Source organism: Ambystoma mexicanum, chromosome 2p (assembly GCF_040938575.1).
Source record: "Ambystoma mexicanum isolate Mex_15411 chromosome 2p, UKY_AmexF1_1, whole genome shotgun sequence".
NCBI lineage: Eukaryota > Metazoa > Chordata > Amphibia > Caudata > Ambystomatidae > Ambystoma > Ambystoma mexicanum.
In genome coordinates, this window is record NC_090923.1 from 807,409,453 (window position 1) to 807,427,851 (window position 18,399).

Below are 18,399 nucleotides of genomic sequence, written 5' to 3' on the forward strand. Positions count from 1 at the left end.
CAGTAAATTGGCAGATGTCTCTTGAGTAATGTTGCAGTTCCCAAAGATGTAGCTGTGCAACAGCAACAAAATATTGGACCGTCAAGTAACTGTCAATTGCCTGCTATGAAAGGTTCTATCGGACAGATCTAATTTGACAAGCTCCACTGTATCACCACGTCTTCTCAACAGTGTGTTTGTGTTACAGTATGATGGTCATGTCTGTTTAGACAGTGAAGTGACACATTTCCACACACCTGCTCAATCATTCAGTTTACGGTCTTTCAAAACAATGGAATTGGAACATCCCTACAACCTAGTTTGGTTGCTATGTCAGCCCCCTGCTACTAGTCAACAATGTAATTGTAGCTCACATGCTGCTGTGAAACTGAAAATGCAAGTGCTCTTGTGTGTAGAACTATACCGTTGATCTGGTCAATTTGTAGGTTGCTTGCCAACTTGCAAATGGTACATGTTTTTGTGCAATTGCTTATTTTCTATGATTTCTGGTGGTGTCTGCAAATGTTTGCTTGGGTGTGGTGAATGGTCGAGCTAATTGTTAGCTGCTCATGGTGATATTGGGTGAAGTGAATGTCGGCCGTCTGTCATGCAGGTAGCCCTTTAATGGATTCTGTTTAGGTCACAAAGTGAGTATTTTAGTGCAGTGATTTGTAATTGTGGGAGTTTACTGGGTGTGATGCCATGTTAGCAAGTCTAACTAAACTCGCCCTATTTTAATACCACCCATCTTAAACACAAGTAATACATCCTGGGTTAAAACCCACTTCCTAGATCTGTTGGCAGCATCATGAAATACTCCTCCTGAAGTTGAGTTGTCTGCAATAATCATTCACAATTCCAAGCCCATAGTTGTCATGGAACCATTCTATAGTAATACCACACCCATCCTGAAGTTGTCATGTGGTCATCCTGGAGTAATCCTAACCCATCCTGCAGTTGTCATGCAGTCATCCTGCAGTAATCGCCACCCCTCCTTAAGTTGTCATGGGGTCATCCTGGAGTAATACAAGATCATCACTGGAAGTAATTGGAACTCATCCTGGAGTTGTTTCGGTGATAACTCTAGAGTCATCTCATGGGAAATATTTCAGCCTATATGCATACTGTAAGATGTTTTCGGATGATGTCCCTGAACTATCCATGCATGACTCTAGAATGGAGTCACCGGATGACTCTACAATGATTCCAGCAAGAGCTTCCTTTTTGACTTGGCCACTCATCTGTATCTAACCCTGACAAACTGGTTCCTAAAATGTTACATTCTTCCCCCTCCGCTCCAGGAGGATTGTCTTCTCCCCAAATTGTTACTGTCACCTGCTTCTTCTTGCATTAGATGCAAACTTGCCTCCCTGGTATGATACCCATGCACCTTTTGCCCAGGCGTTTTTACTTATTTTTCACCTTCTCACCTCATTACCTACATTACCTTTCCTTAATCCCACCACCCTTCAAAATACTGTGTGGCTCTTTGTTACTAGCTTAGGAAATGACCACCTGCATGGCTTGTAACACTTTATATGCTTTTTACTTTTTAATGCTTTGAAGCATTATTTTATTTTGTTATAGAACAATTGCATCTGCTCTCAAAAAAACCTGGTTATCAAACTAATGCTTTTGTCATAGCGGCTTTGAAATGTGCAATAAATCAGTTAACCATTGTTTAAATTGGATGCTATATTAGTTGTATGTAGTATCAAGTCTACAGAGTGCGTCCAACCTGTAACGATACCGCCAAGCCCAAGTTCCTTAGAATGTCAGTATAATTTATTTTGCATTTTTAAAGCGCTCACGCAACCCTGGGGCATCGAGGCGCCGTTACAGAAATGTGGTGGTGTTGTTTTCCTTAGTTGCATATTTATAATGCGCTTAAATACCCAGAGGTTTCTAAGCGCGGACCCGGGGATCGAACCTGTGTTGCTTTGTGTCGTCTTGCTTCCAAGGTGAGCACGTTGCCATTGAGCTATCCTCCCGGGACTTCCCGAGGAGTATAATGACACCACAAAACCCTCAACCCCCACTTGGACAGCATTTGGTATCTGTCGGCCATCTTAAAAGGTCTACGAATCCCGTGGAATAGTTTTGTTTCATGAATGATTCATAGAATAGCCTATGAGCCTTGTGACCACTCTTCACCACCCTATCACTGTAAGGAGGTCGGGGTAGGGCCTCCTTGCTAGGCAGCGCGGCGCACAAGGAGACTTGGCACAGAGATGTGGTCTTGGCAGTGTTGTAGGCCCGGGGGTCATCGCAATGGGCTGTGCAGTATGGATGTGATACATCTTTAGTGGTTAGCGGGGAGTGACTGCCTGCGGGCGGGAAGACCTCCCCCCTTCTATTGACAGCGATGCGTGGGGTCACCTGACATGGTGCACCGTAACATCCCCTTCCAACTCTTCCCTAAAATATGAACATGTAACAGTAACCAACATGCAGAACATAGTCATTCAGTATACTTGCTATTCATAACCGTCTACTCCATCACGGTTCCATGTGATATTTTCGCCGCAAAAATAACACATGGACCCTGTGGGAGACACCCCCCGCAACCCCTGCAATATTTTTTTATGTGCGGGGGACACCCCCGCACCTAATATTTTCGACACCAAAAATATCACCTATGGCCGCTCCCGACGACCATATGTACGGCGATATTTTTGGTGGCGAAAATATCACCTGATACCCTCCATCACATAGTCTGTCAGCCTTTCAGGAAGCCTGCATCGGGTCTATAGTTGCTCCGCTCATCTCTGTCACCTGGTAGATCACGGTCTCCGGCCTGGACTGGGCCCCTCTTGTCGGCGTGCCCTTAATGCGACAAAATCAGCTGCAGTTGCGAGTGAGGGATGAGCCCTCGCGGGTCACCGTGATCCTAGTTCCTTGTTGAGCAGCCACTGTCCAGGGAACTGGGTCATGCAGAAGGCAGAGCTTGTGCGTGGGGTTCCTGGCCATGGATAGCACCTGACCGCTGATGTCCATTGGCTGTTCACAAGGCCATGGCGAACTGACTCTCTGGCGTTCGACTGCTCCTGTTGCTTTCTCACTAGGGTGGGTTCCACTATGCCCGGTGACCGAGCCTCGTTCTCTATGATTGTGACCTGATTTAGCATTGTAACAGTGCTTCGGCCGGGGACATGGCTGTGGTTGAGTGCAGTATCGTGTGGTATACCAGGAGGAACTCTGTGAGGACGGGCTCCAGTCCTTGACCCCTCTCCAGGGCAATGCAGAAAGTGTCCTCATAAACCTCTCATCGTCATCATTGACCCGGGTCCAGCACAGTGAAATTCAGTGGTGTTCCACGCCATCGGCTGTCTGGAATGTGGCCAGCTCTTCACTTTGAAATGGGGACCTGTTGTCCGATTTGCTCCCCGTGGTGAAAAATGAAGCTAAATAACACCACCTGGGGCTCTGCAAGCTTTCATTTACTCTGATTCAGGGACTGTCCCATATGGGATAATCTCTTGAGCACTGCCGTGATCCTGGCCATGTGTTCCTTTGGGGATGCTGAGTACACCAGTATGTCGTCCTTCACGTCAAGGATGCCTGGGAGCCCTATCAACACCCCCTTAGGGTGTGTTGGAAGACTTCCGCTGCTGACTCCTCCCCAAAGCTTAGATGGCAGTACCGGAACAGGATGATGTGTGAGGAGAGCGTTGTGATCGCCCAGGAGTCTACATGTAAGGGAACTCGTGGTAACCGGCCTTCAGATCCAACGTTGAGAATAGTTCTGCTCCTCTGAGGTCAGCCAGGACGCAGTGTAACGTGGGCATAGGATGCCTCACCCACCTGATCACCCGGTTGGGTAGCCGCATATCCACACAAATCCTTACCTCTTCCGGGCATTTGGGCATGGCCGATATGACCATTGGTGACACCCACAGTGTAGGTCCCTCCACCTTCTTGATGAGGCTTGCCTTTTCCAACTTGACGATCTTGGCCTCCACCTTGTGCTGCATGTGGAGTGGGACACGCTGGTGGTGCAGCGCCACTAGTTGGATTGTTGGGTCCCTTTGTAATCCCACTTCCTGTCCTTTGAGGCAGCCCACTCATCCGAATAGGCTCGGGAACTGCACGAGTAGGCAGTCGGGTCTTCTGCAGTTGTGCAGCCCAGCAGCGTTTCTTTTGCTTCTGGTGTCACGTAGAAATTGGCTTGCACCATAATGTCATCATGTTGTACAGGAGTGATGAATCCGTCAAGAGGCAGCAGTGAGGAACCCCCTGCCCCCCCAATAAGTGAAAACGCTGATATTCGGATGCTGCAGCAGTGGTGGTGCCGGTGAGAGTTTCTTGGATTCCATCGCATTATGTTGACAGACCCCAGTGTCTACCAAGATCGACATCCTTGTGTTCCTGATGGTAATAGAGTATCAGGGCTTTCTTCTCTGCTGCCTTGAGTCAAGGCATATTGCTGAGATGAAGAATGCCTCTGCCATGTCACCTGCTCCATCCAACATTGACAGGGCCGCTGGGCCTGGCCCTCCGTCTTCATCGACGGCGGCCACTTGCCGGTATCAGGGGCAGTCGAGATGCCTGTGCGGACTGCCACAGCTCCCAGCACATCCAGGCGTAGTGATTGACTTTGCTGCACTGCACGCACGTGGCCCCTACCGCTGGGCATGGTTGGTCGTGATGTGCTGGGCCGCACAGGCATTGCACTGATTCTGGCGCTCCTCCGGGGGCTTTTGCATCCCATTTGCACCCTGTCTTCTGTACCCTCTGTGGGCCCTTGGTGAGCCTTTGTTCGACACTGCCTGCACAAGTACTGGGCGTCCCCCTTTCAATGCCTCTTCCATCTGCGCCATCCTGGTAGTGGAGAGCTCCTGGGTCCTTCGTAGCTCCAGGATCCTGTGTAGAGAATTGTTGGGTTTTATCGTGATTTGGCATCGCAGTGCTGCTGATGAACAGTGTTGGATGATTTGTGCCCTGATCTCATCCTCTTCATCCACGAGCCGACAGGTCATGGCCAATGTGCTCAATCGGGCTGACCCTGGTGGGCTTGCCGCAGTTGAAACCTCTCATAGTCCCTGTTGATGAGCGGTCTAAAGTATTCATGCAGAGCTTCTTTCGCCACGCTCTATGAGTTGTCTCGACGTCTCAGAGTTTGAAGATTTGATGCACTTCACTACCCGCATAGAATAGGCGCATTGCCCTTGTTTTCCTTGGATGTGGCAAAGTACATCTCTAGTCTCTCAACCCACATGTCCCATCACGCCCCAAGAGTGGCGGGGCTCCCATAACATTGAATTAGGTCACCGGGCACCCTGTAAAGCCATGTGGGGCATCGTGGGCCATGCTGGAGCTCCTGCACCCATCACCTCAGGATGTGGATAGTGATAGCCTGGCCATGGAGGAGGTGCTTGCCCTACTGGTGTGGTCTTCCTCCTCCATCGTGGTGGGGCCTCGTCTCCGCCTGTGCGGCTGCCTCTTGTCAGACTTGCTCTTGCCCTCGTAGTGTAGCTGAGGAGTTCTTCTTGCCAATCTACCAAACTGATTGAATAAGAAAACAACCAGAACAGTTGATTGGCCAAAAGATGGAAGACCAACGAAGAACCTGGAACAACAGAGGGCAGGATACTACAACAGGATGTCTCAGGAGCACAGGCGATGGCCCCAGGTAACTGCAAGAAGAGCACCAGTAAACACCATGCAATTCGAAGCAGTACTTAATATATAACCAAATAAAGTAAGACTAACCTGTATCTTGTAAACACCTTAGACTGAAGAACCGGTAAGTAGTTTCTAGGAATAAGTAGAACAGCCAGTAGATCGTGGAAGCCAGATGCAAAGGTAAGAACAAATCCAAGTAAGTCAAGAGTTCCAAGACCTACCCCGACGGCACGCGGACGCCTAAAGGGTACACCAAGGCAGTCTCTAGTCCGTGTACCGTACAGTTCAAGATCCCAAGAACAATCCAAGGTAAGGTAATTTCCAAAGTCTCAATGCCGTGAGTGGAGCTGAGTTCCAGGCGTTGAAAGTCAGTGGGGTTGACAGAAAGGATTTGGAAGCAGTATCTTCCTACAGTCCTGTGCGGGCTCCGCTGCACATTTAGCGGAACAAAAAAAAAGGCAATTCCAAATAACGGTCCGAGGTCGTGAAGCGGTGCGGGCAGCAGCAGTACAAGAGGCAAGGCAGGGAAAATCCATACAACGGTCCGAGGTCGTGAATCGGTGCGAGCAGCAGCAGTACAAGGGGCAAGGCAGAGCAAATCCATAGAACGGTCCGAGGTCGTGAAGCGGTGCGGGCAGCAGCAGTACAAGAGGCAAGGCAGGGAAAATCCATAGAACGGTCCGAGGTCGTGAATCGGTGCGAGCAGCAGCAGGACAAGGGGCAAGGCAGAGCAAATCCATACAACAGTCAATGGTCGACGAAACAAGGCGGTCAGCAGAGGCACAGGGGATAAACAAGACAATATCAATGGAGGTCTGTGGTCGAAGAAGCCAGAAGATCCGAAGACAAACAAAGTTCCATGAACGAGGAAGCAACAAAAGCCTTAGAATACAAGATTCAGAAGCGCCGACTCGGAGTAAAGGCGGAGCTTATATAAGGTCACCTGACTGAAATGGCGCTCCTCAATGTGCTAGGCGAAACCAGGAAGTACAGGCAGGACGCCATCGTTTCCATGCCAACCTCCAAGATCCCGGCAGCCGAGATCTTAAAGGGCCAGTAGCTACCGATCCTCTGTCTAAACACGAATCAGCACGCCCACGTTTAGACGTAACTTGCTCTGTACTACGTCCCAATACAGTAGAATGTTGCCAATATCTAACAGGTTCCTTCCCCAAAGAAGCCCCCAGCCTTCGAGACTTCCAAAAACGAGACAACAACAAAGGGGCATGAACGTTCTCCGCCGGTTCCCAGGTACGATCCTCTGGACCGTAACCCTTCCAGTCAACATAGTAGAGTCTCCTACCATTCCGCACTCTGGTATCCAAGATCGCAGATACCTCGTACTCTAGCGCACCCCTTACTTTGACGGGTGGAGGGTGAGTCGGGAGCCGGGTCGTGGGATGGCAAGGTTTGATCAGGGACACATGAAAAACTGGATGAACCTTCCAAGACTGCGGGAGAACCAACCGAACCACAGCCGAGTTAATGACATGCGAAATTGTATACGGACCAATGAAACGTGGGAGCAAAATCTTCCGGCCTGGTAAGCGCAAATTAAGCGTCGACAACCACACTCTCATACCCGGTTGGTAACTCGGAGCAGGGGTACGGTGTCGATCTGCATAAAACTTGGCCCTCTTTTGAGCCTCCACCAGATGCTGTTTCACTTGGACATGGGTACCAGAGATGTCACGAACACAGGCAAGGGCAGCAGGGTTATGTATCAGTAGATCAGGAACAAGAGGCAAAGAACGTGGATGTTGCCCAAAAAGGGCAAAAAAAGGAGAAACCTGCGTAGCTGTGTGCAGGGTATTGTTATAGGCAAACTCAGCCAAGGACAATACAGAGACCCAATCGTCCTGGCGCTGAAAAATGAGACATCTTATGAATTGTTCCATAGTGGCATTCAGACGTTCGGTTTGTCCATCCGTCTGAGGATGATAAGCACTAGAGAACCGAGCCTCAATACCCAAGGCAGTCGCTAACGCCCTCCAGAAACGCGAAGTGAATTGAGGACCCCTGTCTGTTATTATAACAGAAGGGAGACCAAACAACCTGAATATGTTCCGTAGAAAGAGATCCGCCAGTTTAGGAGCAGTCGGAATACCCTGACAAGGTACAAACACTGCCATCTTCGTAAAGTAGTCGATAACAACCCAAATCGTGTCGAAACCTCCCACCACAGGAAGTTCTACAACAAAATCCATAGAGATGATCGACCAAGGACGATCTGGGAGAGGCATTGTTTGCAAAAGACCAACCGGTTTACTGTGTGACGACTTGCACTGAGCGCAAACCGAACACGTAGCTATGTACTCTGTAACGTCTTTCAGCAAAGAAGGCCACCAACACCACCTTCTCAGTAATTCCTCAGTCTTCCTGATACCAGGATGAGCAGCCAAAGCCGAATCGTGACTCCAGTGTATAGCAGTGAGTCGTGTTTCCTGATTAGGCAGAAAAATCTTACCCTGTTTATAGGGCAATGAATGTACTATATCCAAACCATAATCGCCCACTTCCGGCGGATTAGTATGAAGCCATTCCTGGATCCTAAATTTAAGTGACGGACGCAAGGAACAACTACAAACCACCTGAGTAGGTAACAACGGAGCACCGGTAACACGAGAGGGTTCTGCGGGTCCGTGAAGACGAGAGAGGGCATCTGCTTTAGAATTCATTGAACCAGGGCGATATGATATAGTAAAGTCAAACATCGAAAATAATTCATGCCACCGTGCATGACGCGCAGTAGTGCATTTCAGTGACTGTAGAGCCACTAGATTTCTATGGTCGGTAAACACCTGAAAGGGCAATTTTGACCCCAACAAATGATGCCTCCATACCATAAAGGCGTCTCGAATAGCCAATAATTCCCGCTCTGTGATCGTATAATTCCTTTCATAAGGCGTAAGTTTCCTTGAATGAAAGGCCACTGGATGTAGTCCAGTATCATCCAGGCAATATTGAGACAAGATAGCACCTAGGACAACATCCGAAGCATCAGCCTCTACAATGAAGGGTTGAGTTGGATCGGGATGTTGGAGAACTGGTGCTGATGTAAAAGCAGACTTTAGACAATCAAAGGCATGTTGTGCTTTCTGGTTCCAACAAAAGGGCGTCTTAGAACTAGTCAAGGTCGTAAGGGAACAAACAATAGTTGAAAAGTCCTGAGTAAAACGCCTATAAAAGTTAGCGAATCCAAGAAAGGACTGTAACGCCTTCAAAGTGTTGGGAACCGGCCAATCTAGAATGGCTGAGACCTTAGTTCTGCTCATTCGAACCCCTTTGTTGGTGATGTTATAACCAAGGAATTCGACTTCTTGTACATGGAACATGCATTTCTCCAATTTGGCATAAAGATGATTGTCACGCAAGCGTTGTAAAACCTTGCTAACATGAACAACGTGGATGTCGTAACTGGGAGAATAAATCAGGATGTCATCCAGGTATACAATCAGGTCTTGATCCAGCATATCATGAAATACTTCATTAATAAAATACTGGAAAGTGGCCGGGGCATTGCTTAGGCCAAACGGCATAACCGTGTATTTATATAGACTGTATTTAGTTTTAAAAGCGGTCTTCCATTCGTCCCCCTCACGTATGCGTACCAGGTTATACGCCCCACGTAAATCCAATTTAGTGAACAACTTGGCAGAGCCGAGTTGATCAAGCAAAACCGATATTAGAGGAATCGGATATTGATTCCTGACTGTAACCGCATTCAAGGCCCGGTAATCAATGCAAGGGCGAAGGTCCCCCTCCTTCTTCGGGACAAATAATAGGGGAGAAGCCGCTGGAGAACGTGAAGCCCGAATGAAACCTGACTTTAAGGACTTGTCGATATATTCTTTGAGAATGATGTCCTCCTTGGGTGTCAACGAATAGATCTGGCCTGACGGTATCTTGGCCCCCGGAACTAGTTCTATCGGACAATCATAAGGCCTGTGAGGTGGGTAGATTTCTGCCCCACAGGCATCAAACACATCCCGATAGTCGAGATATTCAGGAGGTAGTTGAGTATTAACCACAGCCCCAATAGTAGGAGCTGAGTCCATGAGCGCAACGCTAGGACTGGAGAATTTCTGACCTGGCGTCAAACAGTATTGATCACAATAATCTGAAAAGAAACTCACCTCCCCAGTGTGCCAATCAACCACTGGGTTGTGTAATTTCAACCATGGAAGCCCAAGGATCACTTTCAACTGAGGAGCAGCAATGAGGTCAAATATGATTTTCTCTGTATGCCCACAATCTGTCCTCATGACCAATTCTGAAGTACTTTCAGTCACCGGACCAGAAACAAGAGATGAGCCGTCAACAGCATTAACAGCCTCTGGGCAATCCTTGGGAACCACAGTTATGCCCAAATCCCGAGCATAAGTACTGTCAATATAATTCCCCGTGGCACCTGAATCCAAAACCACTTGAACCACCCTCTTGCTCATGGAGGTGGAAGCGAGGATAACGGATAAACAAGAAAGCGTAGACACGATGGGGTCACTACAAGAACTACCCGGCAACTGTACCCCTTTTATTGCCGGGCTTTCGCGTTTCCCTGTTTCTTAACTGGTTTCTTGGGACAAGAACGTTAGAAATGATCGTTTGATCCACAATAAAAACAAAGACCATTTGTCTTCCTGTTTTCCCTGGTTTCATTTGACAATGGCCCATGCAATGTTCCTATTTGCATTGGTTCGGATGGTCCAGCTACGGGTAATGAGGCGTTACCAGTGATTGGAGGTATAGGTCTCCGTTCCCCTTTTCTCTCTGCTTGTCTAGAGTCAACTTGTAATACTAGATCTACCAACTCAGAAAAAGCAGTAGGAATCATTGGTATTGTGGACATAGTATCCTTAAGGGACTCAGACAATCCTTTGTAAAACAAGGATGCCTTCTTTTCCTCAGGCCAATTAGTTTCAGCAACCAATTGGTTAAATTTGGCCAAATATGCCAACAGAGGTGACGTACCCTGTTGTAAACCCAACAACTGCAGGTCGGTAGCTTGTGTGGCGTACCGTGTATCAAAACCCGACTCATAGCATCGATCAGGGCATCACAATCATACAAGAGATGACTACCCCTTTCAAGTAATGGGTTGGCCCATGCCGCCGCCGTACCACCTAGGTGTGATAACAAAAACGCTGCTTTGGTGGTTGAATCTGGAAATGAGGCCGGCCTGCATAGAAAATGTAACCTACATTGATTTAGAAAGGTTCGATAAGCCTTCGGGTCACCTGTAAACCGCTCTGGTGGAGCCAGGGGAAACTGGGCGGTCATATACACAGGTCCTGTATTATGACTGGAAGCGGGTAGTCCAGAACCAGATCCAGCCGCTGGGGAAGAAACCCCCACACCAGAAGACTGGATTCCCGCCTGTAACTCATTCATGCGTCTTTCAGTGGCCGCATGAACACTGGCCATTTCAGTACGCAATTCAGCCACCATTTGCATGATGGCTGCCAGAGAATCGTTGGCATCCATTATAAGAGGCTTCTGAATATGTCAGACTTGCTCTTGCCCTCGTAGTGTAGCTGAGGAGTTCTTCTTGCCAATCTACCAAACTGATTGAATAAGAAAACAACCAGAACAGTTGATTGGCCAAAAGATGGAAGACCAACGAAGAACCCGGAACAGCAGAGGGCAGGATACTACAACAGGATGTCTCAGGAGCACAGGCGATGGCCCCAGGTAACTGCAAGAAGAGCACCAGTAAACACCATGCAATTCGAAGCAGTACTTAATATATAACCAAATAAAGTAAGACTAACCTGTATCTTGTAAACACCTTAGACTGAAGAACCGGTAAGTAGTTTCTAGGAATAAGTAGAACAGCCAGTAGATCGTGGAAGCCAGATGCAAAGGTAAGAACAAATCCAAGTAAGTCAAGAGTTCCAAGACCTATCCCGACGGCACGCGGACGCCTAAAGGGTACACCAAGGCAGTCTCTAGTCCGTGTACCGTACAGTTCAAGATCCCAAGAACAATCCAAGGTAAGGTAAGTTCCAAAGTCTCAATGCCGTGAGTGGAGCTGAGTTCCAGGCGTTGAAGGTCAGTGGGGTTGACAGAAAGGATTTGGAAGCAGTATCTTCCTACAGTTCTGTGCGGGCTCCGCTGCACATTTAGCGGAACAAAAAAAAAGGCAATTCCAAATAACGGTCCGAGGTCGTGAAGCGGTGCGGGCAGCAGCAGTACAAGAGGCAAGGCAGGGAAAATCCATAGAACGGTCCGAGGTCGTGAATCGGTGCGAGCAGCAGCAGTACAAGGGGCAAGGCAGAGCAAATCCATACAACAGTCAATGGTCGACGAAACAAGGCGGTCAGCAGAGGCACAGGGGATAAACAAGACAATATCAATGGAGGTCCGTGGTCGAAGAAGCCAGAAGATCCGAAGACAAACAAAGTTCCATGAACGAGGAAGCAACAAGAGCCTTAGAATACAAGATTCAGAAGCACCGACTCGGAGTAAAGGCGGAGCTTATATAAGGTCACCTGACTGAAATGGCGCTCCTCAACGTGCTAGGCGAAACCAGGAAGTACAGGCAGGACGCCATCGTTTCCATGCCAACCTCCAAGATCCCGGCAGCCGAGATCTTAAAGGGTCAGTAGCTACCGATCCTCTGTCTAAACGCGAGTCAGCACGCCCACGTTTAGACGTAACTTGCTCTGTACTACGTCCCAATACAGTAGAACGTTGCCAATATCTAACACCTCTCTTATGAAATCCTCCTCCGTGGCACAAGCACCCCTGTGGACACCTAAGGGCTGCTAGCCGGGCCGTGGGGGCACCTGTTGGGCTAGGCCTCAGTCCTCACTCTCCCTTCATGCAGCAAGAGCACCCTGGCAGGGCCACTTGCGGTGAAGCTGACATACCCTTGCTGGGGGCAACCTCTTCTTAATGTTAGACCACCACGTGTGTGTGGTGGCAGTGTGCAGTGGAGACTTGCTGTGTCCTTTTCTGGACCTCCATGTTACCTGGATGGCGGGCCATGTTTATTTCCCTTTTTTTTAAATTCGATCTGGGGCCTGCTGTGGATGTCTCACAGCAGGGGGTGCCACACTCAGAGGTGTGGACTTACCCGAGAGCCGGGGCGCGTGTAGAGTAGTCCGCCTTGGTTGGCGGATACTCATTCCCATGCAGCCAGGCGTGGGGAAAGCTGGGGCTGCCTGACGGCGTGCCCAGAGAGACCAATGAGTGCTGGAGCTCCCGCTGTGGACGGCACGCTGGGATCCCCGTCACCAGTTGTTGTAGGCCCGGGGCTGATTGCGTCGGGTTGCGCAATAAGGACGTGAGACGTCTTTAGTGGTTAGCGTGGAGTGACTGCCTGTGGGTGGGAAGACCTCCCCCTTTTATTGACGGCGGTGCACTGGGTCACCTGACATGGTGCCCATGCACACCGTAACAGGCAGGTCCCTACTTCGGTCTGCCTGAGTATGCAAATCGGAGCCGTCTTTATTTACTTGCACGTTGTGACATACATCACGGCGTGCGGTCAACTGACCACAGCACTCCTCTGTTTTCTACAAAAACCAAACTTCTCAGAAAACATATCAGACCAAACACAAATGTGGAAAACCCACGGGGACAACATTTACCTTTTAACCAACAGTATGCAGTCCTAAAAGTCTCGATGCAAGTTTCTCACCCTTCACTGGTTTGTTGACCTGCCACTGTTCACGTGCCTAGGTCGTAGTCCCTTAAATATTCAGTGGAGCCCTCAACTCACGAGCCGGGTAACAGTGCTCAGTCTTTGCACATGGCACATCGCCGACCTGCTTGTCATGACCACAGGATGTTTGATCTTCTGCCCTTTCCGGGCAATGCCCCTCACAGATCATCCCTGGGTGGTGGGCCGGACTGTTCACTTCACATCCATACTACCCTTTTTGTAATTGGGGTGACCCAGACAGTCTGCGGAAGAAACCTGAGTTCCTTTTCACTTGCCCTTGGTCATCTGCAGTCATCACTTGTGATCCCTTTACTCTGACCGCCCTAAGGGGTGTTGGCTCGTGTATAAGGGAAGTCTTCCCTGTTGGGTATCGAGTTTGCACTAAGACCGTGTCGCCTACGGCGCGGTCACGCTGAAGTCATCGGCATGCGTTTTGCTTTCTGATAAGTGTCTATCTGGGCACGGACACTTTTGTTGTCAATGATCCCTGGAGTTCTCCCTTCCAATTCCGGGAGAAAGGTGCGAGGGCACAGCTGGAATAGGGCTTCAGCCGGAGCTACCCCAGTTGAGCAGTGTGAGTTGGTCCTGTACTCGAGCAGGAACTGGAATACCGCTCTTCATTCACACAGCCTTGACCATGTGCAATTCAAAAAGTTTTATTCAGGGTGCGCATTAAGCGCTCAGCCTCCCTGTTCGCTCGAGGCCGCAGTGGGGTGATCTTCATGTGTGCGATTCCCCTTTCGGCTAGGAACTCCTTCAAGCCTGAACTCTGAAATGGTGGTCTGTTGTCTGAACACACTGACATGGGGAACCCATGAGTGTCAAATATTTTTTTCCATTGCCGGCACACCGTTATGCTGGACTACTGAGGGTATGAATTCAACTTCAGGGTAGTGGGACCATTGGTCCACCATTACAAGGAAATGTGAGTCTCGCTGCGTGGATCCAAAGTCCATATGGACGCACTCCCAGGGCTCGTTGCTCCTTGGCATGCACTGAATGATTGGTTCCTTCACTTTCGGGTGGCTGTTTGGCACCACTTACAGGCCGGCATGTAGTCCACCTTCTGTTCGAGAGCAGGGAACCATACTTTTAGGCGGAGGTGGTTTTCATGTATTTGCGGCTCGTTCTTGAAAGATGAAACCAAAGAACTTGATATTTTTCTTAATGAACGCACATTATTCTCAAAGCGTTAGCCCCGGGGACTGGATCCTGTTTATCACCTTTTCAAGGTGTTCCAAATGTTCACTTTCAGACTTGCTGTAAATCAGGATGTCGTCACTCACGTTTAGGGTTCCAGGCAGTCCCACCAGGGACGAGATGCTGAAACTTCTATTTGCATAGGCCAATATGGGTCGTAATTGTGGTGATCTGCCGGCTTCTTGGTGAAGCACTAGCTGGTGGTATTATCCTGGTCTGAGATCGAGCTTGGAGAAGAAAGCTGCACCTTCTTGGTCCGCTATGTCATCTAGTGTCGGTGTTCGGTTGCGTTCTGGCTTTATTGCCTTATTTGGCAGTCACATGTCGACACAGATTTGGACACTGGCTGTTTTGGCTTCTGGGTGATGACTATTGGGGACACCCATGGGGTCAGTCCTTTTGCCCGCTCTATGACATCCAGATTGATGAGGTTTGTGTTTTCTTTTTCTACTTGTTTCTTATGTATGGAGGCGGACTGGCTCTCCAGCCATCTGACCAATGCCAATGAAGACATTATGAAATGTCTTCACACCTTCCAGGAATACCCCATAGGCAAACTGGATAGGTTTGAAGGCCTCTGCGGTTGCACATACTAGCAGGGTCTAGCTGCTTACTTTCAACACAGAATTGTGCATGGATCGAAATGTCACCATGCTTTACCAGGGCTACGAATGCACCTTCCAGGGGTAACAGGGTTTTGCGCCTGAATGTGAATATGCAGACCTTTTTTTTGCTCGGAGAGGCAGTGAGCCCCGCAGTCTTCGGTAGTGCCCTACTGAGCATTTAGGTTGGCGGTTTCCTTTGACTTCAACCATGAGTACTGCCGAGATGAAGTAGATGTCTTCATCTCTATCACTATTGCTTTCTCCTTGCAATGCATGCATTTTCGGTCGAGGTTTTGTTTGCATCCTGCTTTACCCGTTCCAGGGCAGTGCATCTTGGCCCTTCCTTGCCTCCGGATACACTGGCAGGGGCTGCTGCTTTGCATAGTCTTGCAAAGTGGTTCTGATTCCCACATCTAGTACATGTGTACCCCTTCACTGAACATTCCAGCCGTGAGGTAGGTCATACCGGTATTGTGGGCATGGAGCACAAGTGGATGTGTTTTGCTGTTTTATTTGTCGACAGTTGTTCGTTCCACCTTGGCTTTTCGGCTGATGTTTTCCACCATACAGACATCCTCCAACTTCATTGACTTCAATGCTGACTCCATTTTGGAAGCTCTGATGTCAGCTAGCTCATGAGACCGCCCCGGTTCAAGAATTCTGGGCAGTGTTATCCCTGGCTCACAAAGAATATGTCCATGCAGTTTAACAGAGTGGCACCCAATGATGATTTGTATTCTTGCATCTTCTTCATTTGACCAAGCGCAGGTTGCTGCCAGCTGTTGCAAACGGCTGTGGTACTTGTCCAGGCTTTCGTTGCTTTTTTTCATGGCTGTGCGCATGACACATTTTTCATAGTCAGTGTTGACCATGGGTGTGAAGTAGTCTGACAGGGCTTTCACTGCTGCATTGTATGAGTCATCTGTGGGGTGTAGAGTTTTAAACAGTTTGTGGACTGCTGGGCCTGCTGAGTATATTAGCGTATAATTTTTGGCCATGTCATCCATCTCACCTGTGGCATTGAAATATGTTTCAAGGTGGTCACGCCAAAGTTCCCTCCGTGGACCTGGACTGGCTGGGGCTCTGTCTACATCGAACTCGCAGAGTGGTGCCATTGAACCTCGTTGATGGAAAGTCCACCCACGTGGTGGTGGTGCAGGTGCTCCTCCATCTTCTCCTGACATTGTGCCTGGGCATAGTGGGCCTGAGACAAAGGCCGGCGGTTATGATGCTAGCCGTCGGCGGGCGCATGAGCGCTCCCAAGTAGAGCTGCAACCCTGTTGTCCGTGAGGGTGGGTTCAGAAACGGTTCACTGGGCTGTCACTCCTGGGTCGCCGCACAAGCACTCTCTCAGGAGAGCCGCGCCACCAACAGTTCTGAGCTGTGCCACCCACGGTTCTTGGGAGCATGGGGGCTGGACCACAGTGTAGGGATGGACAATCCCCTGAGAGGTAGATGAGCCACAATGGAGGAGGGTCCTATGCACTTTTAAAGCAAGCGTGGTGCACTGGCATGTCGCTGGAGTGTCCGATGAGGCAGGGGAGTGCATACAGTGGGTGCTCTGATGGCTGATGGTGTGAACCTGCCTGTTGAGATCAATAGCAGGAGCACATCCAGGACAGCCTCATCGCCATTGTTATGAGGTCTGGGGAGACCTGCTCATGCTCCACAGTGCGGCATGCAAGGAGACTCAGCACACAGATGTGGTCTTGGCATGTCCCCGCTCCGGTCTGCCTAAGCGCGCCAAACAGGGCCATCTTTATGTACATGCATGTCGTGCTGTGCAATGTCACGGCATGCGTTCACCTGACACCACAATCTCATTCCATCTTCACAAATACGAATTTAGATTTTCAATACTTTTGTTCCAGAAAATCATAATTTTATTAAAGACACAGAGGCAAAGGATTATGCTTTCTCTTAACCTTACTAGCAGCTTTCACAAAACCAATAATAAACAGTAACAAAGCCAAAAACGACAAGTCCCAGTTTAGTTAGGTTTTGCTAGTCCAAGGTATTTTTGGTCCATGAAACCACTTGAACAAAACTTGTCAATCCATATATGCCCGTAAACACAGCTGATTCATTGAACCTCCTCTTTCTTTTGCTGATCCAACTTTGCGCCCAACTGGTGACGCAAACTCCAATGTAATTCCTCCAACTCTCAGTTCCCAGCTGGTTTGTTATCCACATTGGTACCTACAACAATAAACACATCTCAGTACACTGAATAACGAGGGTGGGCTATTGTGTCAAGACATCACATCATTAATAGTACATGAAATTTGTAATATATTTCATTATACAATACGTTCAAATACTATTATGATTGCAAGGGTGGGATAATCCTTTACCTTCGTGTCTTTAATAGAATGATGACATTCTGGAATTAATATGTTGAAAATCTGAATTCTATGTCAAGACCGAAGGCTCGGATTATGCTAGTTTAAAGCTTACTTACTACCAACATTGCCATTTTCTCCATTGGTTTGACATATAAAGTCCTAAAGGTTGACTCATTCGACAAACCTGCTGAACGGATTAAGTATTCCAATCTGGCGCCTATATTATAAGCCTTTTTGTCCATTGCTCCTCTCACTGAGTGTGCGCCATAACAGCGCACATCGATACCAGCCTGTACAATCGACCATCTCACTAGAGTTGCTGGTGTCACAGCCCCATACAGCCTACATAAGGCTATGAATAACTGATATCCCCACTGGTCTCACATCTTTCGCAATGTTTTTGTATGCTGCTAAGTAAGCCTCGTTTAGTCCTTTTCGAGGGAAAGAAAGTCACTCCAGTCAGTGATAATGACTTCTTAGACACTTCTGATGCCCTGACATCGGACGTTCTTTTACAAGAAAGAGGGCAGAAGAGCATAGTAAGTTTAGCTGATAAAGCTTTCCTAGCTAATTCTGAATAATCAGGCCACGCTAAAAAGAGTTTCAGTACTGTATCTACGCCCCACAACTCTGAATACTTATCCCTGGGAGGTCTAGTCACCCTTGCCCCTTTCAACAGTCTGCATATCCGAGGGTGTTCCCCTATCTGTACCCCTTCAATCTTAGGCTGGCCAGCCATTATTGCAAAGCGGGCCGTATGAATGGTCCTATACGCTTTCCCCTGTGCTGCCAATTGATCTAAGAAATTGGGTTTGTATGCCACATCTGTTCCATCGGGATGACTACTCCAGTTCGTCCATGCAGATTTATATGTTCTGTGGGTCCCTGGTGCCCAGATTCATTGATGCTGAGCTGAGCTCGATAGGCCTGGCCTTACCCAACATCCCCTGAAATCGCCTAAGCGATCGGGTTGATG